Genomic DNA, 23,619 nt, shown 5'->3' with positions numbered 1-23,619 from the left:
ATTAAGACACTTACCTGTCCGGGGATCCAGCGATGTTGGCATCCCAGCCGATTTTCGAATCGGCTATGTGGGGCGCTACTGCCATCCATCGTAAGGGAGACTGGCAGTGAAGCCTTTGGGCTTCACGGCCGGTTCCCTACTGTGCATGTACGAAGCGCATTCTAACTGGCCCGGGAAGGCATGGGAAGGGGAGCCGAACCTCTGAGGGACGGCGCCATGGCGCTGTCTCCTGGAGGTGGGGAAAAGTACCTGTCAAAAACAGGTACCAGTTCCCCCCTCCCCCTGAGAGCTGCCAAATGTGGCACTGGAGGGGAGGAGGAAGCAGACAAGTGGACATTCCACTTTTGGGTGGAACTCCACTTTAACCACTTCAGCCCTGGAAGATTTACCCCCTTAATGACCAGGTCATTTTTTGCAGTACAGCACTGCGATGCTTTAACTGACAATTGCGTGGTCATACGACACTGTACCCAAACAAAATTGACGCCTTTTTTTCCCCACAAATAGAGCTTCTTTTGGTGGTATTTGATCATCTCTGCGGTTTTTAGATTTTGCGCTGTAAACAAAAAAAGAGCGACAATTTTGAAAAAAAAAATAAAACTTTTTTTTACTTTTTGCTATAATAAACATCCAAAATAAATAAATGTTTTCATCAGTTTAGGCCAATATATATTCTTCTACATATTTTTGGTAAAATAAAATTGCAATAAGCGTTTATTGATTGGTTTTGTACAAAAATTACAAAATAAGGGATACATTTGTGGCATTTGTATTAATATTTTTTACTAGTATTTTTTACTAGTAATGGCGGTTTTAATTGGACTGCAACATTGCAGCGGACAGATCGGATTGTGACATTTATACAGCTATCAGTGCTATAAAAATGCATGATTACTGTATAAATGTCACTGCCAGGGATGGAGTTAACGCTAGGGGGTGATCAAGGTGTTAAGTGTTTCTTAGGGATGTGTTTCTAACTGTGTGTGTGTGTGTGGGGGGGAGGGCCTGGAGAAGTAGAGAGAACGCTGTTCCTGATCACTAGGAACAGACAATCTCTCTCTACTCCCTTGACAGAGCAGGGATCTGTTTGTTTACATTGACAGATCCCTGTTCTGGCTCTCTATGGAGCGATCGCGGGTGCCATGCAGTGGGCATGTGTGCCTGCTATAGCTGTTAAAGGGACCGATGTACAGCTATGGCAAATCGCGGGATCGAGCCGACCTACCACAGTATAATGATGGCGGTTGGTCAGCAAGCGGTTAAATATAACACATTTTGTTTTTGGGTTTAAAGCAGAACTAAACCCTCCTATCGTTATCAGCCAAGGATGCTGCCATTTTGCTTGATCTTCATCGGCCATGATGCTGCACATGTGATCAGTTATGACACCAGCCATTGGATGGTTGGACAGTTTGGTTGAGGACACCAGCACATGGGACAGTTACATTCCCGACATGTGCTGGAATGTAAATGTTTTATTAAAACTGATAAATTGATGGGTTTAGTTCCGCTATAATACTGCCCCAATACTGATCCTGAGAACTAGGAACACAAACAGTTGGACATTGGTAGTTTGCCCACTACGCACTCCCAGCACAGGCACTGAGCTGTCACTGATAGCTCCCAGCCTCTGTGATCTGCAGATGGCAGGATGGTTCCCCAATGATATGACCATGTGATTGAGAAGTCCATCCTGCCTCCCAGCAATGAAACCCCCCTATGTAATATGAGGTTAGATCTAAACAATCCATATTATTTATATGCAATTGCACTGCCCTTATATTATTTACATAATAATTGGCAGATCTAAAGGAGATTGTATAGTGTATGTTCAGCTTACAAGTGATTGTACAGCTTTCTATTGATTTGTGTGTACATGAAGTCCTATCCCCTGGCAGTCAGTGTATGCCATTGTACACCTATCCCCTGTACACAGGGCACCCAGGGAGCACAGCCCAGGGACAGCACACACCCTCTGTCAGGGAGAGGGGCCTCCCCTCCGTTCCCATAACAACACACCGAAAGGTGAGGAGGGAGTGGTCACGTGTTCAGGAAGTCGTCCAGTCTGAGGGGAAATGACGTCAGGGGCTGAGAGAAAGAGCCAGACAGAGAGGGAGAAGCCGAGTTCGGAGTGAGCGGCGGGGAGAGGTCAGAGGTCAGCGCGGGACCGAAGAGGGGAAAGGTCAGGAGGTCAGTGCTGGAGCGAGGGGCTTCCCAACGGGAGAGAGGAGGCCGGCTCTGTCCGGTCTAGATGTGAGGACATGGAGCTCCTCCCCCTCTGTGTACAGTCACCTATCAGTATTATGTGTGGAGTCGGTGTCACCGCCTGTCTCCATACCGAGGAGGCCGGGGCCCGCCGCTCTGTACGTGTGGGGGCTGTGTACATAGGTCTGCATTGTATACCCATCGCCTGTGTACAGTGTATGCCCATCATCTGTATGCCAATCATCTGTGTACATTGTATACCCATCATCTGTATGCCCATCATCTGTGTACATTGTATGCCCATCGTTTGTATACACATCACCTGTATACATTGTATGCCCATCATCTGTGTACATTGTATGCCCATCATCTGTGTACATTGTATGCCCATCATCTGTGTACATTGTATGCCCATCATCTGTGTACATTGTATGCCCATCATCTGTGTACATTGTATGCCCATCATCTGTGTACATTGTATGCCCATCATCTGTGTACATTGTATGCCCATCATCTGTGTACATTGTATACCCATCATCTGTGTACATTGTATGCCCATCATCTGTGTACATTGTATGCCCATCATCTGTGTACATTGTATGCCCATCATCTGTGTACATTGTATGCCCATCATCTGTGTACATTGTATGCCCATCATCTGTGTACATTGTATGCCCATCATCTGTGTACATTGTATGCCCATCATCTGTGTACATTGTATACCCATCATCTGTGTACATTGTATACACATCACCTGTATACATTGTATGCCCATCGTCTGTATACACAGGTCTGCATTGTACACATGGAGGTCAGACCCATCATCTGTATATACACAGGTTACATTGTATACACAGAGATCAGACCCTACATGGACTAAGCCGCTGGCCCCAGGTTGACCCCCATGCGGGTGTATGTTGCGGGACGCACACTGGAGTTGATTTACTAAAACTGGAGTGCAGCTGTGCATGGTAAGTAATGTGCTTCCAGTGTTTTTTTTTTTTTTGTCAAAGCTTAATTGAACAATCTTAACAATCGTTAAAAGCTAATTGGCTACTATGCACAGCTGCACCAGATTTTGCACTCTCCAGTTTTAGTAATTCAACACCACTGTCTGTTTTAAGGCGCATGCTCCCTCATGGCTGGCAAATTGGAACCCATGGCTGTGTCTTTGCATCTGCTGTGTTTCGGTAGACATAAATGTGACTTCCTGCACACAAATTATTACTATTGCTATACAGGATTTTTATAGCGCCAACAGCTTGTGCAGCGCTTTACAACATAAAGGGCAGGCAGTACGGTTACAATACAATTCTAAACAGGAGAAATCAAAGGGCCCCTCTCGTTGGAGCTTATGCACAAAACACCTGCAATATTCATGTGGGCAAAGGTTTCCCTTCACACAGGTGTATGGATAGGTCTGTCTGTGAGAATGAAGCCGGGTTCACACTGGTGCGACAAATGCTCCGACATTGGAAGCTCACGTTGCATGACGTGTGAAAATCAATGTTTCCCTATGGGAACTGTCTTAACTGGTCCGACTTTAAAAATGCCCCCTGCACTAATTTGGTCCGACTTTGATCCTACTTCAGCCTATTGAATATCACTGAAGTCGGATCAAAGTCAGATCACCGTCTTGACTGATCCGACTTTGGCATGCGACTTGTGCTCTGATGATCTTGAAGGGGAACTCCACGCCAAATAAAAAAACAAAAACGGCATGGGTTCCCCCTCCAAGAGCATACCAGGCCCTTCAGTCTGATATGGATTTTTAAGGAGAACCCCCACACCAAAAAAACAGCATGGGGTCGCCCCAAAGATCCATACAAGACCCTTATCCAAGCACACAGCTGGCAGGTCAGGAAAGGGGGTGGGGACCAACGAGCGCCCCCCCCTCCCCCTCCTGAACTGTACAAGACTTCATGCCCCCAACATGGGAAGGGTGAGTGCTTTGGGGTAGAGGGGCCGTCAAAGCACCTTGTCCCCATGTTGATGAGCACAAGGGCCTCTTCCCGACAACTCTGGCCTTTGGTGGTCTGTGAGTGGGTGGCTTATCAGAATCTGTAAGCCCCCTTTAACAAGGGGGCCCACAGATCCCGGCCCCCCACCCTATGTAAATGAGTATGGGGTACATTGTACCAATGCCCATTCATCTAAAAAAAAAAGTAAAAAATAATAAAACACACTAAACAGGTTTTTAAAGTAATTTATTAAGGCAGCTCTGGGGTCTATTTCGATTTCTTCTCCCCCGCTGACGTCTTCTCTCTCTGCTGGTTCTTCTCCCCTCTCCGGGTTCTTCTCCCCCTGTCCGCTGTCTTCTGCTATCTTCTTGCTCTTTTGCTGGGTCTTCTCCGCTGCCTTCTCCCACTGTTTTTCCGATGTTGACATTCTCTCCCGCTGTAATGCTGGGTGTGTGGTGTGCCACTACTTATATTGACATGGGGCAGAGTCCCCGGTGGGCCGCCACTTATGGCATCACCGCCCGGGCGGTGACGTCATAAGGGGTGTGGCCTCCGGGTGACATCACCCGGTGACCCCGCCCATGCCAATAAAAGTTGTGGCACACCGCGCACCCAGCATTAGAGCGGGAGAGAGCATCAAGTCAACATCAGAAGAAGAACAGAGGGAGAAGACAGCGGAGAAGGCACAGCAAAAGAACGAGAATATAGCGGAGAAGACAGCGGACAGAGAGAGAAGAACCGGCAGAGGCAGAAGACTTCAGCGGGAGAGAAGAATTCAAGAGACCCCAGAGCTGCCTTAATAAATTACTTTAAAAACTTGTGTAATGTGTTTTATTTTTTGTAGTTGAATGGGTAGGGGTACAATGTTAAAAAGATTGTATCGAGCCGCACGTATGCAATAAGGGAAGCAGAAGGGGTACAGAGAACGAAAAACATCCAAATATCAATATATACAGGTTGCAGCCCCCCGACCAGGAAATCCCCGTAAGGGTCTTTCAAAATAATTAATAATCTCAAGAGAATATGAGTGTCCGGCGCTACCTATTATCAAAGATGAGTACCACCCTTTTTTCCACTAGACACAATATTACCACAAGACAGTAGGTTAATCGTTATAAATTTGTTGGAAACAATCGAATCCTCACCAAAAAATACAATAAACTGTGCATAAAGGGACTACAGAAAATCTTGTAAAGTGCTTTGTGCAAGGATAAGTGCTACATATAATACTTGTTGTGAATCACATGCAATTCACACAATTCCCTATATGTGTTCTATTATTCAGCATTCATAAACTACAAAAAATTAGGCTATGGTGCAACCTCATGAAAAACCAAAAACAATATGGCTATAAAAAAAAATTTCTATAGGCACCAGACCCCAAACCTCATGTGCAAAATAGCAAGATAATTTTACCAAATATATGCATATACAATAAATATCAACCAGGGTATTTATATATTATATAAAGAAAGGGGGAAAAAGATTTTATATGTGTGTGTGTGTGTATATGTATATATATATATATATATATATATATATATATATATATATATATATATATATATATATATAATTATGTGCATAAAAAATAAATTTAAATCAGAAAAAAAAAGTTGTTCAATGTACCCCATACCCATTCACATAGGTTGGGAGGCCTTGTTAAAGGGGGCTTCCGGATTCCAATAAGTCCCATGCAGACATCCAACAGCCAGGGTTGTTGAGAAGAGGCCCTTGTCCTCATCAACATGGGGATAACCTGTTTTGGGGTGGGGGGCACAGGGCCCCCCTCTGCCCCAAAACACCCACCCCCCCAATGTGCTGGCATGCGGCCTGGAACGGTTCGGGGGGGGGCGACAGCTCGTCCTGACTTGCTGTGTGCTCGGATAAGGGTCTCGTATGGGTTTTATTTTATTCTTTTCCATACCAGACCGGAGGGCCTGGTATGCTCTTGGAGGGAGAACCCATGCTCGTGTTTTTTTTTTTTTTTTTTACATTGTGTGTGGAGTTACCCCTAAAGATTCATACCAGATGGGGATGGAATTCGGATCCCTGTTCAAGTCGCAGGGCAAAGTCGGATCCAAAGTGGTATGACTGTCGCGTCGTACCAGTGTGAAACCAACCTTAGGCCTATGTCTGTACACTGAGTTCCATTTTTATCGATATAGTGTACAGATTATGTGTTACTATACCTGTATACCGCATTGTGTCTGTAGATTGAGCCCTTCATATATATCTACATGCATTCTATAGGCTGTGTATATTTGTACACTAGTTCAGGAGCTCAGTCATATTTTCATGTGAATGTTTGTGCATACACAAATCATATGTTTTATTATGGGTATAAATGTAACAATATGTGTGATGACTATGGGCAAATATCTGATTACAATACTATCATTTACTATATGTGTGTTGCGTTGTTTCTGAAAATGTCACTTCAATCTGCTGGCTGCTTATCCACTTTCAGACCGGACCATTTTGCTGGTAAATGACCAGAGGTCTTTTTACAATTTGGCACTGCGCTGCTTTAACTGGTAATTGCGCGGTCATGCAATGTTGTACCCAAACAAAATTTGCGTCCTTTTCTTCCCACAAATAGAGCTTTCTTTTGATGGTATTTGATTGCCTCTGCGATTTTTATTTTTTGCGATATAAATGGAAAAAGACCGCAAATTTTGAAAAAAAATGATATTTTCTACTTTTTATTAGAAAAATCCAATAAATTCAATTTTAGTCATACATTTAGGCCAAAATGTATTCAGCCACATGTCTTTGGTAAAAAAAAAGTCAATAACTGTATATTTATTGGTTTGCGCAAAAGTTGTCACATCTACAAACTAAGGTACGTTTTCTGGAATTTACGCAGCTTTTAGTTTACGACTGCCTATCTCAGTTCTTGAGGTGCTAAAATGGCAGGGCAGTACAAAACCCCCCCAAATGACCCCATTTTGGAAAGTAGACCCCCTAAGGAAATTGATAAGTGGCATGTTGAGCCCATCGAATATTTTATTTTTTTGCCTCAAGCGATTGAATAATGACAAAAAAATAATTTTTTTTTTTTTTTTACACAAAGTTGTCACTAAATGATATATTGCTCACACATGCTATGGGCATATGTGAAATGACACCCCAAAATAAATTCTGCTGCTTCTCCTGAGTACGGGGATACCACACGTGTGGGATTTTTTAGGAGCCTAGCCGCGTACGGGGCCCCGAAAGCCAAGAACCGCCTTCAGGTTTTCTAAGGGCGTAAATATTTGACTTCACTCCTCACTACCTATTACAGTTTTGAAGGCCATAAAATGCCAAGATGGCACAAAACCCCCACAAATGACCCCATTTTAGAAAGTAGACACCCCAAGCTATTTGCTGAGAGGCATTTTGAGTCCATGGAATATTTTATATTTTGCCACAAGTTGCGGGAAAATTACAAACTTTAATTTTTTTTTATTTTTTTTTTCACAAAGTTGTCACTAAATGATATATTGCTCACACATGCTAAGGGCATATGTGAAATGACACCCCAAAATAAATTCTGCTGCTTCTCCTGAGTACGGGGATACCACATATGTGGGACTTTTTGGGAGCCTAGCCACGTACGGGGCCCCGAAAACCAAGAACCGCCTTCAGGTTTTCTAAGGGCGTAAATATTTGACTTCACTCCTCACTACCTATTACAGTTTTGAAGGCCATAAAATGCCAAGATGGCACAAAACCCCCCCAAATGACCCCATTTTAGAAAGTAGACACCCCAAGCTATTTGCTGAGAGGCATGTTGAGTCCATGGAATATTTTATATTTTGCCACAAGTTGCGGGAAAATTACAAACTTTTTTTTTTTTTTTCACAAAGTTGTCACTAAATGATATATTGCTCACGCATGCCATGGGCATATGTGAAATGACACCCCAAAATAAATTCTGCTGCTTCTCCTGAGTACGGGGATACCACATATGTGAAAACCAAGCACCGCCTTCAGGCTTTCTAAGGGCGTTACAGTTTTGAAGGCCATAAAATGCCAAGATGGCACAAACCCCCCCCAAATGACCCCATTTTGGAAAGTAGACACCCCTAAATTTAGGGGTACACTAGTGAGACTAGGTAATAAATGGCGGGTGCCCTGAAACTATAAAAAAAATAACTAACCAACCAGCGTCACCTGTAACAGTTATATGGTGATCACTGGTGAAAGGGTTAACTAGGGGGCAATCAGGGGGCTTAATGCGGTAGTATATGGGGGTCCCTGGCGCTATAAAAAGCTGCGGCGAACCTAAATACCTACCTGCCTAACTAGCGTCACCTGTGACACTAATACAGCGATCAGAAAAATGATCGCTTATTAGGCTGGGTTCACACTGGAGCGATGTGGGAACGCCACGAATGCGCGGCGGGTTCCCGCATCACATGCCTCCCGGCGGCAGTTCACACTGCCCTATGCGAACTGCTGGGAGTGTCAGTGAAATCTTAATGACACCCCCAGATCAGTTCGCATATCGCAGTGCGATCTGCAAACTCGGATCGCATGGTGTGAACACCCATGCGATGCGATTCTGCTGCGGACCAAAAAAAGGGTCCCGTGCGAGTTTGCGGCGGATGCGGCGGGTGCGACACGAATTCAGCCATACTATCTGTATGGCTGAACTCGAATCGCACAGAGATCGGATGTGATTTGCACTGCAGTGCGGTGCGAATCACATCCGTTCTCATAAACCGCTGCAATGTGAACCCAGCCTTAGTGACACTGGCGACGGGGGGTGATCACGGGGTTAAACCTTTATTGGGGGGGTTAGGGGGGTACCTTAGAACTAAAGGGGGCTAACCCTAACTGCCCTAACAGTTATTACAGTCACAAATGACACCCGCCGGGTGATCAGGGGGTTAAACCTTTATTAGGTAATAAATGGCGGGTGCCCTGAAACTATAAAAAAATAACTAACCAACCAGCGTCACCTGTAATAGTTATATGGTGATCACTGGTGAAAGGGTTAACTAGGGGGAAATCAGGGGGCTTTATGCGGTAGTATATGGGGGTCCCTGGCGCTATAAAAAGTTGCGGCGAACCTAAATACCTACCTGCCTAACTAGCGTCACCTGTGACACTAATACAGCGATCAGAAAAATGATCGCTTATTAGGCTGGGTTCACACTGGAGCGATGCGGGAACGCCATGAATCCGCGGCGGGTTCCCGCATCGCATGCCTCCCGGCGGCAGTTCACACTGCCCTATGCGAACTGCTGGGAGTGTCAGTGAAATGTTAATGACACCCCCAGATCAGTTCGCATATCGCAGTGCGATCTGCAAACTCGGATCGCATGGTGTGAACACCCATGCGATCCGATTCTGCTGCGGACCAAAAAAAGGGTCCCGTGCGAGTTTGCGGCGGGTGCGACACGAATTCAGCCATACTATCTGTATGGCTGAACTCGAATCGCACAGAGATCGGATGTGATTTGCACTGCAGTGCGGTGCGAATCACATCCGTTCTCAAACCGCTGCAATGTGAACCCAGCCTTAGTGACACTGGCGACGGGGGGTGATCACGGGGTTAAACCTTTATTGGGGGGGTTAGGGGGGTACCTTAGAACTAAAGGGGGCTAACCCTAACTGCCCTAACAGTTATTACAGTCACAAATGACACCAATGCAAAAAAAAAAAAGCAAATGGTGTCACTGTGACTGGGGGGGCAGGGGTAATTGGGGGGGTGATCGGGGGGTAAAGGGGGGGTGTGAGTGTGCCTGGCATGTTCTACTGTATGTGTGGTGTGTTGGTGCAACTCACCGAACCTCTCTCCTCGGTGCCGGAACGAAAAATACCGACACGGAGGAGAGAATACATCACTTCCTCTCCTGTGTTTACATTACAGGAGAGGAAGTGATGTCACGGAGGATTTCCATTCGTCGAGAGCGATCGCGAGGGGGTGGCCATGAATGAATGGCCGCCCCCTCATCCCGGATCGCTCTCGAAGGAATGCCGACCGCCGCAGGCACCGATCGGGCCCCCCACCCGCGGGCAGGCAGGGACTTATATATATGCCCATATGCCTGCCCGTGCCATTCTGCCGACGTATATCGTCGTGCGGCGGTCGGCAAGTGGTTAAATTCATATAATGCTTTAGGATCTTGGTCATGTGTCCTATAACTGATGTCTACGACCTTTGTGCATTCAGAGACCGACTACAGGGATGTGTGACTATACTGACTGATACCCTTAAATTCCAACTCCAGGAAATGTGAGAACTCTCCCTTTCAGTGGGGCTGTGCCTGCTCTACAAGGGTTAAATGCTTATGTATTCTAGGGGACACTTTTACTTATCTGATCCTCTTCTACCTGAGTAAATGGGGCTCTAACAGTGGACTGACTTCTTACCATCATCACATTTAGTGCAGGGCTATGGACCCTGCATTGGCCTTAATGATGTAAGGACCCTAAACCACTGGAGTGGAGAAGACGCTACAGGGGATCAGCCAAGTAAATCTTCCTTTCTGTGAACCTTAGACTTAAACTAGTTTCCCAGAGTTGGGCTTTAAAGCGCATTCACATGAGTGTATAAAATAAATATTAGAGAACATGAGATACTCTGACTAAACCCAATGTGAAATCGGGGGGGGGGGGGTTGGTGCGCTCTAGGTAGGTGCCATTGTGGTCACTGGTGGAATAACGTCATATGAACACCATCAGAGATCACAGTGTGGTGGTGTTGTCTTTTTCTTATGGTGTGCTTGGGATGAGGACACAGTGGGGACTTTTTCAAGCCTTTTTGCCCTGATTACCAGTAGGGCTCAAACAACAAATCGATTAATCAACAACTAATTGATTATGAAAATAATTATTCGTTGTAGCCCTGATTACAAGTGTCACTTGGAATGCATGTGAAGGAACGGAGAGGAAATTATCCAGTACACACATTTCCTTTAGAGATTATTATTATACAGGTTTTATATAGTACCAACAGTTTGCGCAGCGCTTAACAAAATAAAGGCAGACATTACTGTTACATTACAATTTGGTACAAGAGGAATCGGAGGGCTCTGCTCATTAGAGCTTACAATCTAAAAAGGGAGGGTCAATTCATACAAAAGGTAGCTGTGGGGGGATGAGCTGATGGAGAAAGTAACACCGTGTATTAGTTAGAAGCAGGATAGGCTTCTTTGAAGAGAAGGGTTTTCAGGGATCGTCTAAAGATGGATAGATTAGGGGACAGTCGGACAGATTGGGGTAGGGAGTTCCAAAGGATGGGAGAAGCTCTGGAGAAATCCTGGAGGCGAGCATGGGAGGAGGTGACAAGGGAGCTAGAGAGCTGGAGGTCTTGGGATGACGGAAGAGAGCGGCTTGGTTGGTATTTTGGGATTAGGTTAGTGATGTAGCTGGGGGCAGAGTTGTGGATGGCTTTGTAAATTATTGTTAGTACTTTGAATTTTATTAGTTTGGTGAGTTGGAAGCCAGTGCAGGGATTGGCAGAGAGGGGTGGAGGACACTGGCTGGTAAGGTGGATGAGTCTGGCAGCGGCATTCATTATGGACTGGAGGGGGGATAGTCTATGTAATCCAATGCGGAGGGAGTTGCAGTAGTCGAGGTGAGAGATAATCAGGGAGTGAATTAGAAGCTTGTTGGTGTCATCAGTTAAACAGGGGCGTATTGTGGAAATGTTGCCGAGGCGGCAGGATTTGGACAGGGATTGTATGTGGGCCTGAAAGGATAGTTCAGAGTCTAAGGTTACCCCTAGCACCCTGGCATGTTGGGACGGACTGAAAGATGTGCCATTAATCTTGACAGAGAAGTCGGGGGAAGGGGCACGTGGCGGAGGAAATATTACAAGCTCAGTTTTAGATTCAGTTTGATGAAGTGGTGTGACATCCAGCATGATATGTCTGTTAGTAAATCAGTGATGCGTGAGGTGAGCTGAGGGGAAGAGCGAGGGATTAAACCCATTGCTGCTTGTTGTGTCCGGGGACCGAGTGAAAATAAATTCTCCCCAAAGGGAGCAAGAGGTAAAAAAAAAAGCTTTAAAATTCTTGCCATGTCTGTAATTCTGTGCTTAGTGTTTAATAACCCAGCAGCCTGCATTCACTATATCTGGTCTCTCACAGAACATGCAAATGCAATTACTTTAGTAAATGTAAACTGCTAAAAATACCTTTTCTCATCAGCAGTATATAGCAGTCTTGTGACTTCTAGCAGTGTCCAGCCAAGCACTAGCTAAAGCTTGTAGGAGGAGTTTTCACACTGCACTGAGCTGTCCTATCAGGATCCAGGACCTCTGACTCTGTCTGGACAGTGCTGATTGGCCCTGTGCTGATCACATGCACTCTCCCAGGAAGAAAAAAAACTCTCTAGCAATACACACCAAACTGGGCATGTGCAACCTGACTCCACAGGCTCTGTGTTATCAGGAAATTACAGTGGAAGGGGACAGTGGAAGGAGGTGAGGATCTGTGCATACAAGATCAAACAGCCATTTTACACCATGCGGAGGATTAACCCCTTTAAGTTCCACAGTGAGTATACCAAGTGTGATCTACTGCATACAGCAGGGCTCGGCAAATCCCAGGCACCAGGTTGCCGTTGCGACTAGAAATTGTGCCCTGGCGCCTGGGTTTTTGTCACTGACAGGTGCCTCTGCTACAGGGCTGGCTGTGGGGTCTTGGAAAGTGGAGGTCCTCCAGACACAGAGCACTGTCTGGTAGTCGGGATGGAGCAGGAAGAGAGCAGCTCAGCAGCCGCTGACATCTTCCTCCCTTCTCCGCACACTGTTGGCAGAGCAGGGCGGCAGTGTGTGAAACTGTGTGTAGAGAGGAGCTGTCAAAATTTGAGGCTGAATGTCGGGGTGGGTGGGACCCAGCTATTCAACACCAGCCAATGGGATGGGATCTGGGCGGGCTTATACGTGTATGTGGCCACGTCCGTTTCTTAAGTAGCCCAATCATTGGCTGGATAGCTGCTGGGTTCCGCCCACCCCGGGTCCCACCCACTTCTGACATCACGCTGAATTTGTAAGCTTCTTTCTCTCCTTACAGTTTCATGCACTGCAGAGCATTCAGTTTCACAGTTACACTATCTGCTGAAACATTCCAGTGCCACTTGCCAATGCCAGTTAGTGCTATCTGCCAGTGCCACTTGCCAATCAATACCAACCAGTGCCACCTGCAAATGCCAATCAGTGCCACCTGCCAGTGCCAAGCAGTGCCAACCATTGCCACCTGCCAATGCCAAGCAGTGCCATCCAGTGCCACCTGCCAGTTAGTGCCACCTGCCAATGCCAGTTAGTGCCAATCAGTGACATCCAGTGCCACCTGCCAATGCCAGTTAGTGCCACCTGCCAGTGCCACTTGCCAATCAGTGCCAACCTGTGCCACCTGCCAATGCCAACCAGTGCCACCTTCCAGTGCCACCTGCCAATGCCAGTTAGTGTCGCCAAGCAGTGCCATCCAGTGCCACCTGCTAGTGCCACCTGCCAGTGCTACCTGCCACCCAATGCCACCTGCCAATGCCAGTTAGAGCCACCTGCTAGTGCCAGCCTGTGCCACCTGCCAACCAGTGCCATCTGCCTGTGCCATCCAGTGCCACCTGCCAGTGCAATCCAGTGCCATCTGCCAATGCCAGTTAGTGCCACCTGTCAGTGCAATCCAGTGCCACCTGCCAGTGCCAGTTAGTGCCACCTGCCAACCATTGCCAGTTAGTGCCAAGCAGTTGCCATTTAGTGCCATCTGCCAGTGCCACCTGTCAGTTCCCATCAGTGGTACCTCAGTGCTGCCTATTGGTGCCCATCCGTGCCAGCTGTCAGTGCCCATAAGTTCCAACCTCAATGTCGCTCCATCAGTGCAGCCTATCAGAGCACATCAGTGAAGGAGAAAAAAAAAACTTCTTTGCAAAATCTTATAACAAAACAAAATTTTTTTTTTTTTTTTTAAATATTGTCCTTATTTCTCTTGGCATCAGGATTTTAAATAACTGGCTCCTAACTTTTTCAGCTGGCTCCTAGATTCTAAGCAAATTTGTGAAGCCCTGCTATACAGTGTATAAAAAAAACCTGTTAAAGTGGTTGTATACTCAATTTTTGAACTTTTACCTACAGGAAAGCCTATAATAAGACTTACCTGTAGGTAAAAAAAATATCTCCTAAACCTGTACGGTTTAGGAGATATTCCCCTCGGTATGCGCCGCTGACTGCAGCGGCGCATGCGCACAAGGGGATTCTCGGCCTGAAAATCCGGCAGTGGCCGACCGGCCGGAATGAAATCTCCCGCACGCATGCGTGGGAGTGACGATATCACGGCTCCGGCCACTCACAGCGCCGGAGCCGCGATACCCGGAAGAAACGTCGGCTGGATCGGGCCAGATGTCGGGGCCTCGTTCTAAGGTAAGTTTTCGTAATGAGCTAGTATGCAGTGCATACTAGCTCATTATGCCTTTTGCTTTGCAGGTTTAAAAAAAAAAAAAAAAATGTGCGGGTTTACTACCGCTTTAACCACTTCCGGACCGGCTCACAATGTTATACGTCGGTACTTTGAAGAGAATTACCGTTGTTATGGCAGCAGCTAGCTGCCTATAACCCCGGTATCTTCTTCAGCCAGCAGTCCGCTTTCAGATAAAAGTGGTCTCTGGCGTATTCACTGCGAGATCACTTTTATCGGTGGCGGAAAAGGCCCTCCCGCCGCGATCTGGTCGTCTCCGCCGCTTACTGGAGCTGTCGTAGCAGCGGAGACGATTAGGTCCTCTCTCCTCCTTGGCTGGCTGAGGGGAAGATGGCCCCCACTCTGCTCTGTAGCATTGACTGGCAGAAGTGATGTAAAACACCACTTCCGCCCAATGCTCTTAACCGGTTCCCGACCAGCGCACGACGTTGTACGTCGACAGAATGGCACGGGCAGGCATATTGGCGTACAGGTACGTCCAATCTTCAATGCCGCCCTGCCATTGCTGGTCGGGACCCCCGTGAGTCCAGCCGCGGGACCCGCGGACTCGATTGCTGTGGGCATACCCGCGATCGTCTCACGGGATGGCTGAATGGAGGAAATGCTGTGTAAACAACATTTCTCCATTCTGCCTAGCAACTGGTGATGCTGATCTCTGCTCCATGTGATTGGAGCAGAGATCAGTGTTCACTAAATGAAAGCCCAACCCCCCCACAGTTAGTAACACATCCCTAGGAACACTTAACCCCTACACTGCCACCCACTGGTTAACCCCTTTACTGCCAGTGTCATTTACACAGGAATCGCTGCATTTATATAGCAGTGATTACTGTATAAATGACAATGGTCCCAAAAATGTCCGATGGGTCCCCCACAATGTCGCAGTCACAATAAAAATCGCAGATCGCCGCCATTACTAGTAAAAAAATAAAAATAAATTATTAATAAAAATGCTATAAAACTATCCCTATTTTGTAAACACTATAACTTTTGCGCAAACCAATCAATAGTCGCTAATTGCGATTTTTTTTTTTTTTTTTTACCAAAAATATGTAGAAGAATACGTATCGGCCTAAACTGAGGGAAAAAAATGTTTTTTTATATATTTTTGGGGGATATTTATTATAACAAAAAGTAAAAAATAATGCGTTTTTTTTTCAAAATTGTCGCTCTATTTTTGTTTATAGCGCAAAAAATAAAAACCGCAGGGGTGATCAAATACCACCAAAAGAAAGCTCTATTTGTGGGAAAAAAAAGACGTCAATTTTGTTTGGGAGCCACGTCGCACGACCGCGCAATTGTCAGTTAAAGCGACGCAGTGCTGAATCGCAAAAAGTGGTCTGGTCTTTGACCAGCAAAATGGTCCGGTCTGTAAGTGGTTAAAGAAGAATTTTCTTTTTTCAATTACATATTTTTAATTTTTTTTAATGTTATTTTAGTGTAAATATAAAATCTGAGGTCTTTTTTACACCTAATCTCATATTTAACCACTTCCATACTGGCCCATTGTCATATGACATCCGCAGGAACACTCTGTCCCCCCGGGCAGGTGTCATATGACGTCCGGGGGGCTCACAGTGCGGCTATTAGGGATGAGTTGTGTTCCTCTGGACACAGCCCATCCCAGATCAGTGTAAAGAGCCAATAAAAATCGTCTGTTTCCCATGTGACTGGCTGTGTCCAATCACAGCCGGTCACATGCATTGTCCTCGTGCACGCCAGGGCCATGCAGATCGGCGATCGAGGATGAGGCTTGTCGCAGGGTAAAAGGCTTGTCACACTGACACAGCCCATCCCCGAAGAGCCAATGAAATGTGATGTTTACATTCCTTGTAATAGGAAAAAAAATGACCCAACATTTTTTTTTTTTTTTTTTTTTTAAAGGACAGTGTAAAACTAAAAAGTAAAATAAATCTAACACGCCCCATCCCGCTGAGCTCACTCGCAGAAGCAAACGCATACGTGAGTAGCGCCCGCATATGAAAACTGCGTTCAAACCACACGTGAGGTTTCACCACCGCGATCGTTGCAGTGAGAGCAATAATTCTATCCCTAGACCTCATCTGTAACTCAAAACTGGTAACCTGAAGACATTTTTAAACGTCACCTATGAAGGTGTTTAATGCGTGTACACACGACCGGACTTTTCGACAGCAAAGGTCCTACAGAACGAATCCGCCGGACAATTCGATCGTGTGTGGGCTTCATCGGACCTTTGCTGTCGAAAAATCAGACGGACTTTAGATTTAGAACAATCCGTTCGTGTGTATGCTGGTCCAATGGATGAAAACCGACGCTAGTGCAGCTATTGGCTACTGGCTATGAACTTCCTTATTCTAGTCTGGTCGTACGTCATCACGTTCGAATTCGTCGGACTTTGGTGTGATAGTGTGTGGCCAAGTCCGTTCGTTCTAGGGCTGAAACAACTAATCGATTATGAAATTAATCGATTACTATTTTCATAATCGATTAATCGGCCAGTAACAAAATGGGGTTAGAGTCTGATGATATTTACCAGATTGACCCTTTAATAGTATATGCAGTATATATCCTCTAATAGTATATGCAGTATATATCCTATTATATCCTATGCAGTATATATCCTTTAATAGTGTGTATGTGTGTGTGTATATATATATATATATATATATATCTCCTCTAATGGTATATACAGTATATCTCCTCTAATGGTATATACAGTATATCTCCTCTAATGGTATATACAGTATATCTCCTCTAATGGTATATACAGTATATCCCCTCTAATATATACAGTATATCTCTTCTGTCCGAGTGGATTAGATATTTTGCCCCCTAACCATATAGTTGGTTATTTATATTCACCACTGTATATAGAGATATTTAAGAATAAATTGCCTTTTTTTTAAACTTTACATATTAACTAAATTATACACCACGCTTTTTTTTTTTAAAGGTTATTAACCGATTAATCGAAACAATAATCGGCCAACTAATAGATTATGAAAATAATCGTTAGTTGCAGCCCTAGTTCATTCGGAAAGTCTGTTGGAACTCCACTGAAAAGTCAGTCGGGAAGACCGTTGGACCTAGTCCGCCGGAAAGTCCGGTCGTGTGTACACGGCATTAGGGTAAAAGTTTGTTGCCATTCCACAAGCCAGTGCACATGTTGGGTATCAATTCACTCGACGTAACATTATATTTCGCAATATAAAAAGGAATTGTCTCTTTTTTTCTTAATTAAAAAAACTGTATTTTCTCCCAAAAAGTGCGCTTGTAAGACCGCTACGCAAATACAGTGTGACAGAAAGTATTGCAACAACCGGCATTTTTTTCTCTAAGGTGTTAGAAAGGGAAAAAAAAATATATATATGTGTTTGGGGGGGGGGGGATGTTTCTAAGTAATTTTCTAGCATAAAACCTTATTTTAACTTGCAAACAACATATCTCAAAACGAGGCTCGGTCCTTAAAGTGGGGTGCCCCTAAAAAAATAGATAAAAATAAAAGTCAGCAGCTACAAATACTGCAGCTGCTGACTTTTAATAATCAGACACCTGTCCCAGGGTCCAGCGATGCGAGGGAACAAAGCCCCCCATCATTCCCCGCTCTGCTTGCGGCGCCGCCATTCGTACTGTGGGCACCCGGCTGTGGCTTCACAGCCGGGCACCCACTGCGCATGCGCGAGCGTCACAGGGCGCCGTGATACGCCGCACAGTCATCTGGGACACGTGACAGGTCCCAGATGACTATGCAGTGCGAGGGGAAGTGATGTCACCAGCCCGGGCAAGGAAGAAGGCAAACTACGAGGGACCCCCTAGCAACAGGTATTTAGAGGTGAGTAACCACTTTTTTTTTTATTTTTTGGTGGCAACACCACTTTTAGTGGTTAAAATGTCAGGTTTCTGTGATGTAAAAAAATGAGACAAAGATAAATAATTTCAGAACTTTTTCCACCTGTTTAATGTGACCTACAAACTGAACTCAATTGAGAAACAAACTGAAATCTTTGAGGGGTGGGGGGCTAAAAATGATGTGGTTGCATAAGTGTGCACACCCTTAAACTAATACCTTTTGAAGCACCTTTTTGATCATTTTTTTTCAGCACTCAGTCTTTTTGGGTATGAGTCTATCAGCATGGCACATCTTGATTTGACTTTGCCCACTCTTGTTTGCAAAAAAACACTCCAAATCTGTCAGATTGTGAGGGCATCTCCTGTGCTCGGCCCTCTTCAAATCACCCCACAGATTTTCAATGGGATTCAGGTCTGAGCTCTGGCTGGGCCATTCCAAAACATCAGTCATCTTCTACGGAAGCCATTCCTTTGCTGATTTGGATGTGTTCTTTGGGTCGTTGTCATGCTGAAAGATGAAGTTCCTCTTCATGTTCAGCTTTCTAGCAGAAGCTTGAAGGTTTTGTGTCTATATTGACTGGTATTTGGAACTGTTCATAATTTCCTCTACTTTGACTAAGGCCCCTGTTCTAGTTGAAGAAAAACACCCCCAAAGCATAAGGCTATCACCACCATGCTTCACGGTGGGTATAGTGTTCTTTTGGGGATGTGTTGTTTGTGCCAAAAAATTCAACCTTGGACCACAACAAATTTTCCCACATGCTTTTGGGAGACTTCAGATGTGTATTTGCAAAATTTAGCCTGGCTTGGATGTTTTTCTTGGTAAGAAAAGGCTTCCCTCTTGCCACACTACCCCATAGCCCAGACATATGAAGAATACAGTAGATTGTTGTCACATGTACCACACAGCCAGTACTTGCCAGATATTCCTGCAGCTCCTTTAATGTTGCTGTAGGCATCTTGGCAGCCTCTTTGACCAGTTTTTTGTCTTGTCTCGTCTCATCTTTTAATCAATTTTGGAGGGACGTCCAGTTCTTGGTAATGTCACTGTTCTGCCATATTTTCTCTACTTGATGAAGACCATCTTCACTATGTTCCGTGGTATATCTAATGCATTGGAAATTCTTTTGTACCCTTCTCCTGACTGATACCTTTTAACAATGTGATCCCTCTGATGCTTTGGAAGCTCTCTGCAGACCATGGCTTTTGCTGTAAGATGTGACTAAGAAAATGTCAGGAAAGACCTACTAGAACAGCTGAACTTTATTTGGGATTAATCAGAGACACTTTAAATAATGTCAGGTGTGTTCCGATTCCTATTTAAGATAAGTTTGAATGTGATAGTTTAAGTCTGAACACAGCTACATCTCCAGTTATGAGGGTGTGCACACTTATGAAGCCACATTATTTATTTTTACTTCCCCCTCCCTAAAAGATTTACATTTTTTGTGTTTTTTTGAATTGAGTTGGACATTTTATAGGTCACATTTAAAGGTTTTAAAAAGTTCTGAAATTATTTATCTTAGTCTCATTATTTTGCATTACAGAAACCTGACATTTTAACAGGGGTGTGTAGACTTTTTATATCCACGGTATGCAGACTGATTTTACTGATGTGGGTTTAGTTACAAACTAAAACTAAACTTCACCCAAAAGGGGACTGTCCTCTTCTCTGCCTCCTCACCCCCTCCACAGGTTATTTTCCTGGGAGGGAGCGGGTACCTGATTTTGACAGGTACCCGCTCCCACTGTCAGTTGGATCACCACAGTGATCTGGGCAGAAGTTCGGCTCCCCGTCCTTCCCCCCTCAGCCTTCTGGAACATGTAACAGGTCCAAGACTGCTTCGGGACCTTTCACAAAGCGCAGTGTGGCTCGCGCATGCGTGGTAGAAGGCAGCCTGTGAAGCCACAAGCAGTCACAGCTGTATTTTCAAAGTAAACATGCCGGTGCCTGGATATGAAGACAGGCAAAAAGCAGGCTTGGGTGAGGACCATTCTAGATCCCTGGACAGGTAAGTGTCCGATTGTTAAAAGTCATAAAGAAGCAATATAAAGTGGCAATAAACTCCCATACATCATTTTTACCTATAGGTAAGCCTATAATAAGGCTTACCTTTTTAGGTACTGTAAATATCTTCTAAACATGCACTGTTTAGGAGATATTTAGTGTAGATGCAGCTGGAGATGTCAGCGACGCATGCACTCTGAAGGAATGGCCACCCGGGCTGTTCTTTCATAGTCCTGTGCCATAAACGATGGCTCGTACGTGTGACTGACGTCATCATCATCGTGGCTCCAGCCACTCGCACAGCCAGAGTTTGTGAACCCAGAAGGAAGACAGAGCGTCACAGGAGCGCTTTGTTCTAAATGTGCACATTATGACATTAACGAGCAAATCCATCCTCTGTATTGTAAGTGTACTGTCTGCCCTCATGTTGTAAAGCGCTGCGCAAACTGTTAGTGCTATATAAATCATGAATGGTAATAATAATTGTCTTGCAGGCTGCAAAAAAAAAAAAAAACACAGCGGTTTACTGCCGCTTTAATGAAACATGCATAAGAGAGGGGAAAACTGATTTTTGTTTTTCTGTAGACCTGAGGAATCTGTTTCTGTGTGTATAGAGGAGTCTAAGGGCCGGTTCACACAGCGGGCGATGCGAGGCGACACGACTCGCCTCGCCTCGCTCTCGCAAGTCGCCCCCGTTCTGTACAATGGAACCGTTCTGAGAGGAGCGACTCGAGTCGCTCCGACTCAGAAAAAAGGTTCCTGTACTACTTTCGGGCGACCTCGGGGCGACTTGCATTGACTTCTATACAGAAGTCATTTGCAAGTCGCCGCTGAGGCCGCGGCAGGTCGCGGCGAGGCAAGTCGGAGTCGCCTCGCCTCGCCTGCTGTGTGAACCGGCCCTTATATTCATTTTGCAATTCGTGTTAGTCCGACTCCTTATAATAAATACTTTGCAGAATTTTGACAGTTGTATCCTTGTTTCTGAAGTTGTTGTTTTGATTGCTTGTAAAATATCCTGCAGGAATTGGTACATTCTGTAATGAGTGTGAGGCAACACCTAGGTCTTATTACAAAAAGTTCCTTTAGGGACCCTTTCCCCAGACAATTTCAACAAAAATCTTCTCATAACATATCTTCATTCAATGTATTTATACATCTTGTTTACCTATAAAAAGCCTCCCTTATTATTATGCTGACATGTAAAAGCCCTGAGATGGCTGCTGCGGGTATCACTATCTTGGATGTGTTGTCAACCCTCAGCAGGTTACTGTATGTAAGAAGGTGGGGAGGAGCTGTGCCAGCACAGATTCTAATTATGCACTACCAGAAGAAGAAAGGGCTATGACATGCTAGGAGGGAGGGGGCTTCACTAGGAACTGACCTTCTGCAGTAGCCAAAGTTTCTAGAAAGTTTAACCATTTGTCTACTGAGGATTTTTTTTATTTGTTGTTCACATGTTAAAATCTGCATTTTTGCTAGAAATGACTATAAACACCCCCAGAGAGTTTATTTTCTGAAAGCAGAGACCCCTGGGAATAAAATGGTGTTGGTTGCATTTTTTTATGTTGCCTGATACTTGTGTAGTTATTGATGAAATGCATATTTTCAGGAAAAAAATCCACAAAAATGAGTTTTAGTGCATACAAACACAATTATATACAAATGTTTTAAAGTGCAAGTAAATCCTCCTATCGTTTACAGCCAAGGAAGCTGCCATCTTTGCCTCTGTTTAATCTACAACTGCCATGATGCTGAGCATGTGATCAGTTATGACTCCAGCCATTGGATAGTTTGACAGTTTGGTTGTGAGCACAACCAATGAGAGTTACATTTCCAGCATGTGCAAGAAATGAAACTGTTTTATGGATGGGTTTACTTCTGCTTTAAGTAAAATAAAAAAAATCTGGGATTGCCAATGATATTTATATGGCAAACATGTAAATTCTTTAAATTTCTTATGCCTGTGGAATTGCAAAAAACCCCCCCCAAAAAACATGGAATCCAAAATTATTATTCTTTAAAGACGAAGTTTTCAAGGTGCTGGCAGGTCATCAGTTTAGAGGTAGCCGGGAACTAAGGCCCTAGAATTATTGCTTTTACTCCAACAGTCATGATCAATACCTCTTGTGTGGTGCAATTGGTGTTACATAGACACGCTCATCCTGGGCTTTTTTTATGGGCTGTGTTCTAGGGTGATGGCAGTGCCCTATTTGTTTATTTTTTAATTAATTTTATACAATACATTTTTATTAATTTTTTAATACTTTTTTACATTTTATTTTATTTTTTTTACTTTATTGCCATCACATAGAGCTATATGTGATTGCATGGGCAGGTGACATGTCTTCTTTATGGAGACATTGGGGGTCTACTAGACCCTAGCCCAATATTGACAGCTGAAACTACACAATACATGTTGCTTCTGGGGTCATTAGTCACAGGAGGGATTGGGGAACAGATGTTCCCCCGATTTCCTCCTACTTTAACCAGGGCAGCAGTTTCCCACAATCCTCGGCTTATCGGTGAAACAGGAGAGCCCTGGAACCACCAGCAGCAGTTAAATGGTTGTAAAGCCACTTATGTCTCTACAATCCCTTCTAATAATCGATAATTACATGTGCCCCACTGTGTGTCCTTTATTTAAAAAAAGCTGATTTATACCGTATATCAGAGCGTTTCCCGGCGCTCACATCACTCTCTCCTCTGCCTGTCTGACAGATACAGTGCGCAGATCTAGGAGGAGAGAGCAGAGGAGTCACGTGAGCGCCAGGAGATGCTCTAAAATGAGGTAGATATCGTCTATTTTTAATTAAAGGACATACAGTGGGGCACATGTTGTTCTCTAACAGAGGGGATTGTAGAGACATAACACTATTATGGTGAGTGGTGAGAACAAGGAGTTGGATACCAATACAGCTGGGAGATCTGCCCCCTGGGCACATCAGGTGTATCCTAACGGATCCAGGAGTGAGATATCCTTGGATCATCTAGAACAGCTGAATATCAGATGCTTAGGATTATAACATCATCTGGGCACCAACCCATCTTACATGCATAATACCCCTGCAGGGGTTACTGAAGCTGGTGAGTGGGGAACCACGGGGGGGGGGGGGGGGCACCGAAAGTCACCTGGATATTTTCCTGTGGTCACTGAGCACTTTATAATCACTAAAGACTTTGGTTTTGGTTTTGGACGTTA

The 23,619-nt window shown here is 44.8% G+C and overlaps 1 protein-coding gene across 7 annotated transcripts in view; it reads left to right on the top strand.

The window, feature by feature from the left end:
- The first annotated feature begins 2,036 nt into the window (after nt 1-2,036).
- Nucleotides 2,037-23,619, top strand: part of PHC1 (polyhomeotic homolog 1) — a 78,787-nt gene continuing 57,204 nt past the window's right edge. For 6 of the 7 annotated variants that reach the window (XM_077455179.1, XM_077455175.1, XM_077455178.1 and 3 more), the window contains exon 1: nt 2,037-2,190. The gene's annotated coding sequence lies outside the window, so the exon portion shown is untranslated. The remainder of the gene's footprint in view (nt 2,191-23,619) is intronic. The other variant, XM_077455174.1, reaches the window with a different exon arrangement.

Source organism: Lithobates pipiens, unplaced genomic scaffold, assembly GCF_037356315.1.
Source record: "Lithobates pipiens isolate NorthernLeopardFrog02 unplaced genomic scaffold, aLitPip1_a1.2 Scaffold_25, whole genome shotgun sequence".
Lineage (NCBI taxonomy): Eukaryota > Metazoa > Chordata > Amphibia > Anura > Ranidae > Lithobates > Lithobates pipiens.
This window is presented reverse-complemented; position numbering and strand designations above follow the sequence as displayed.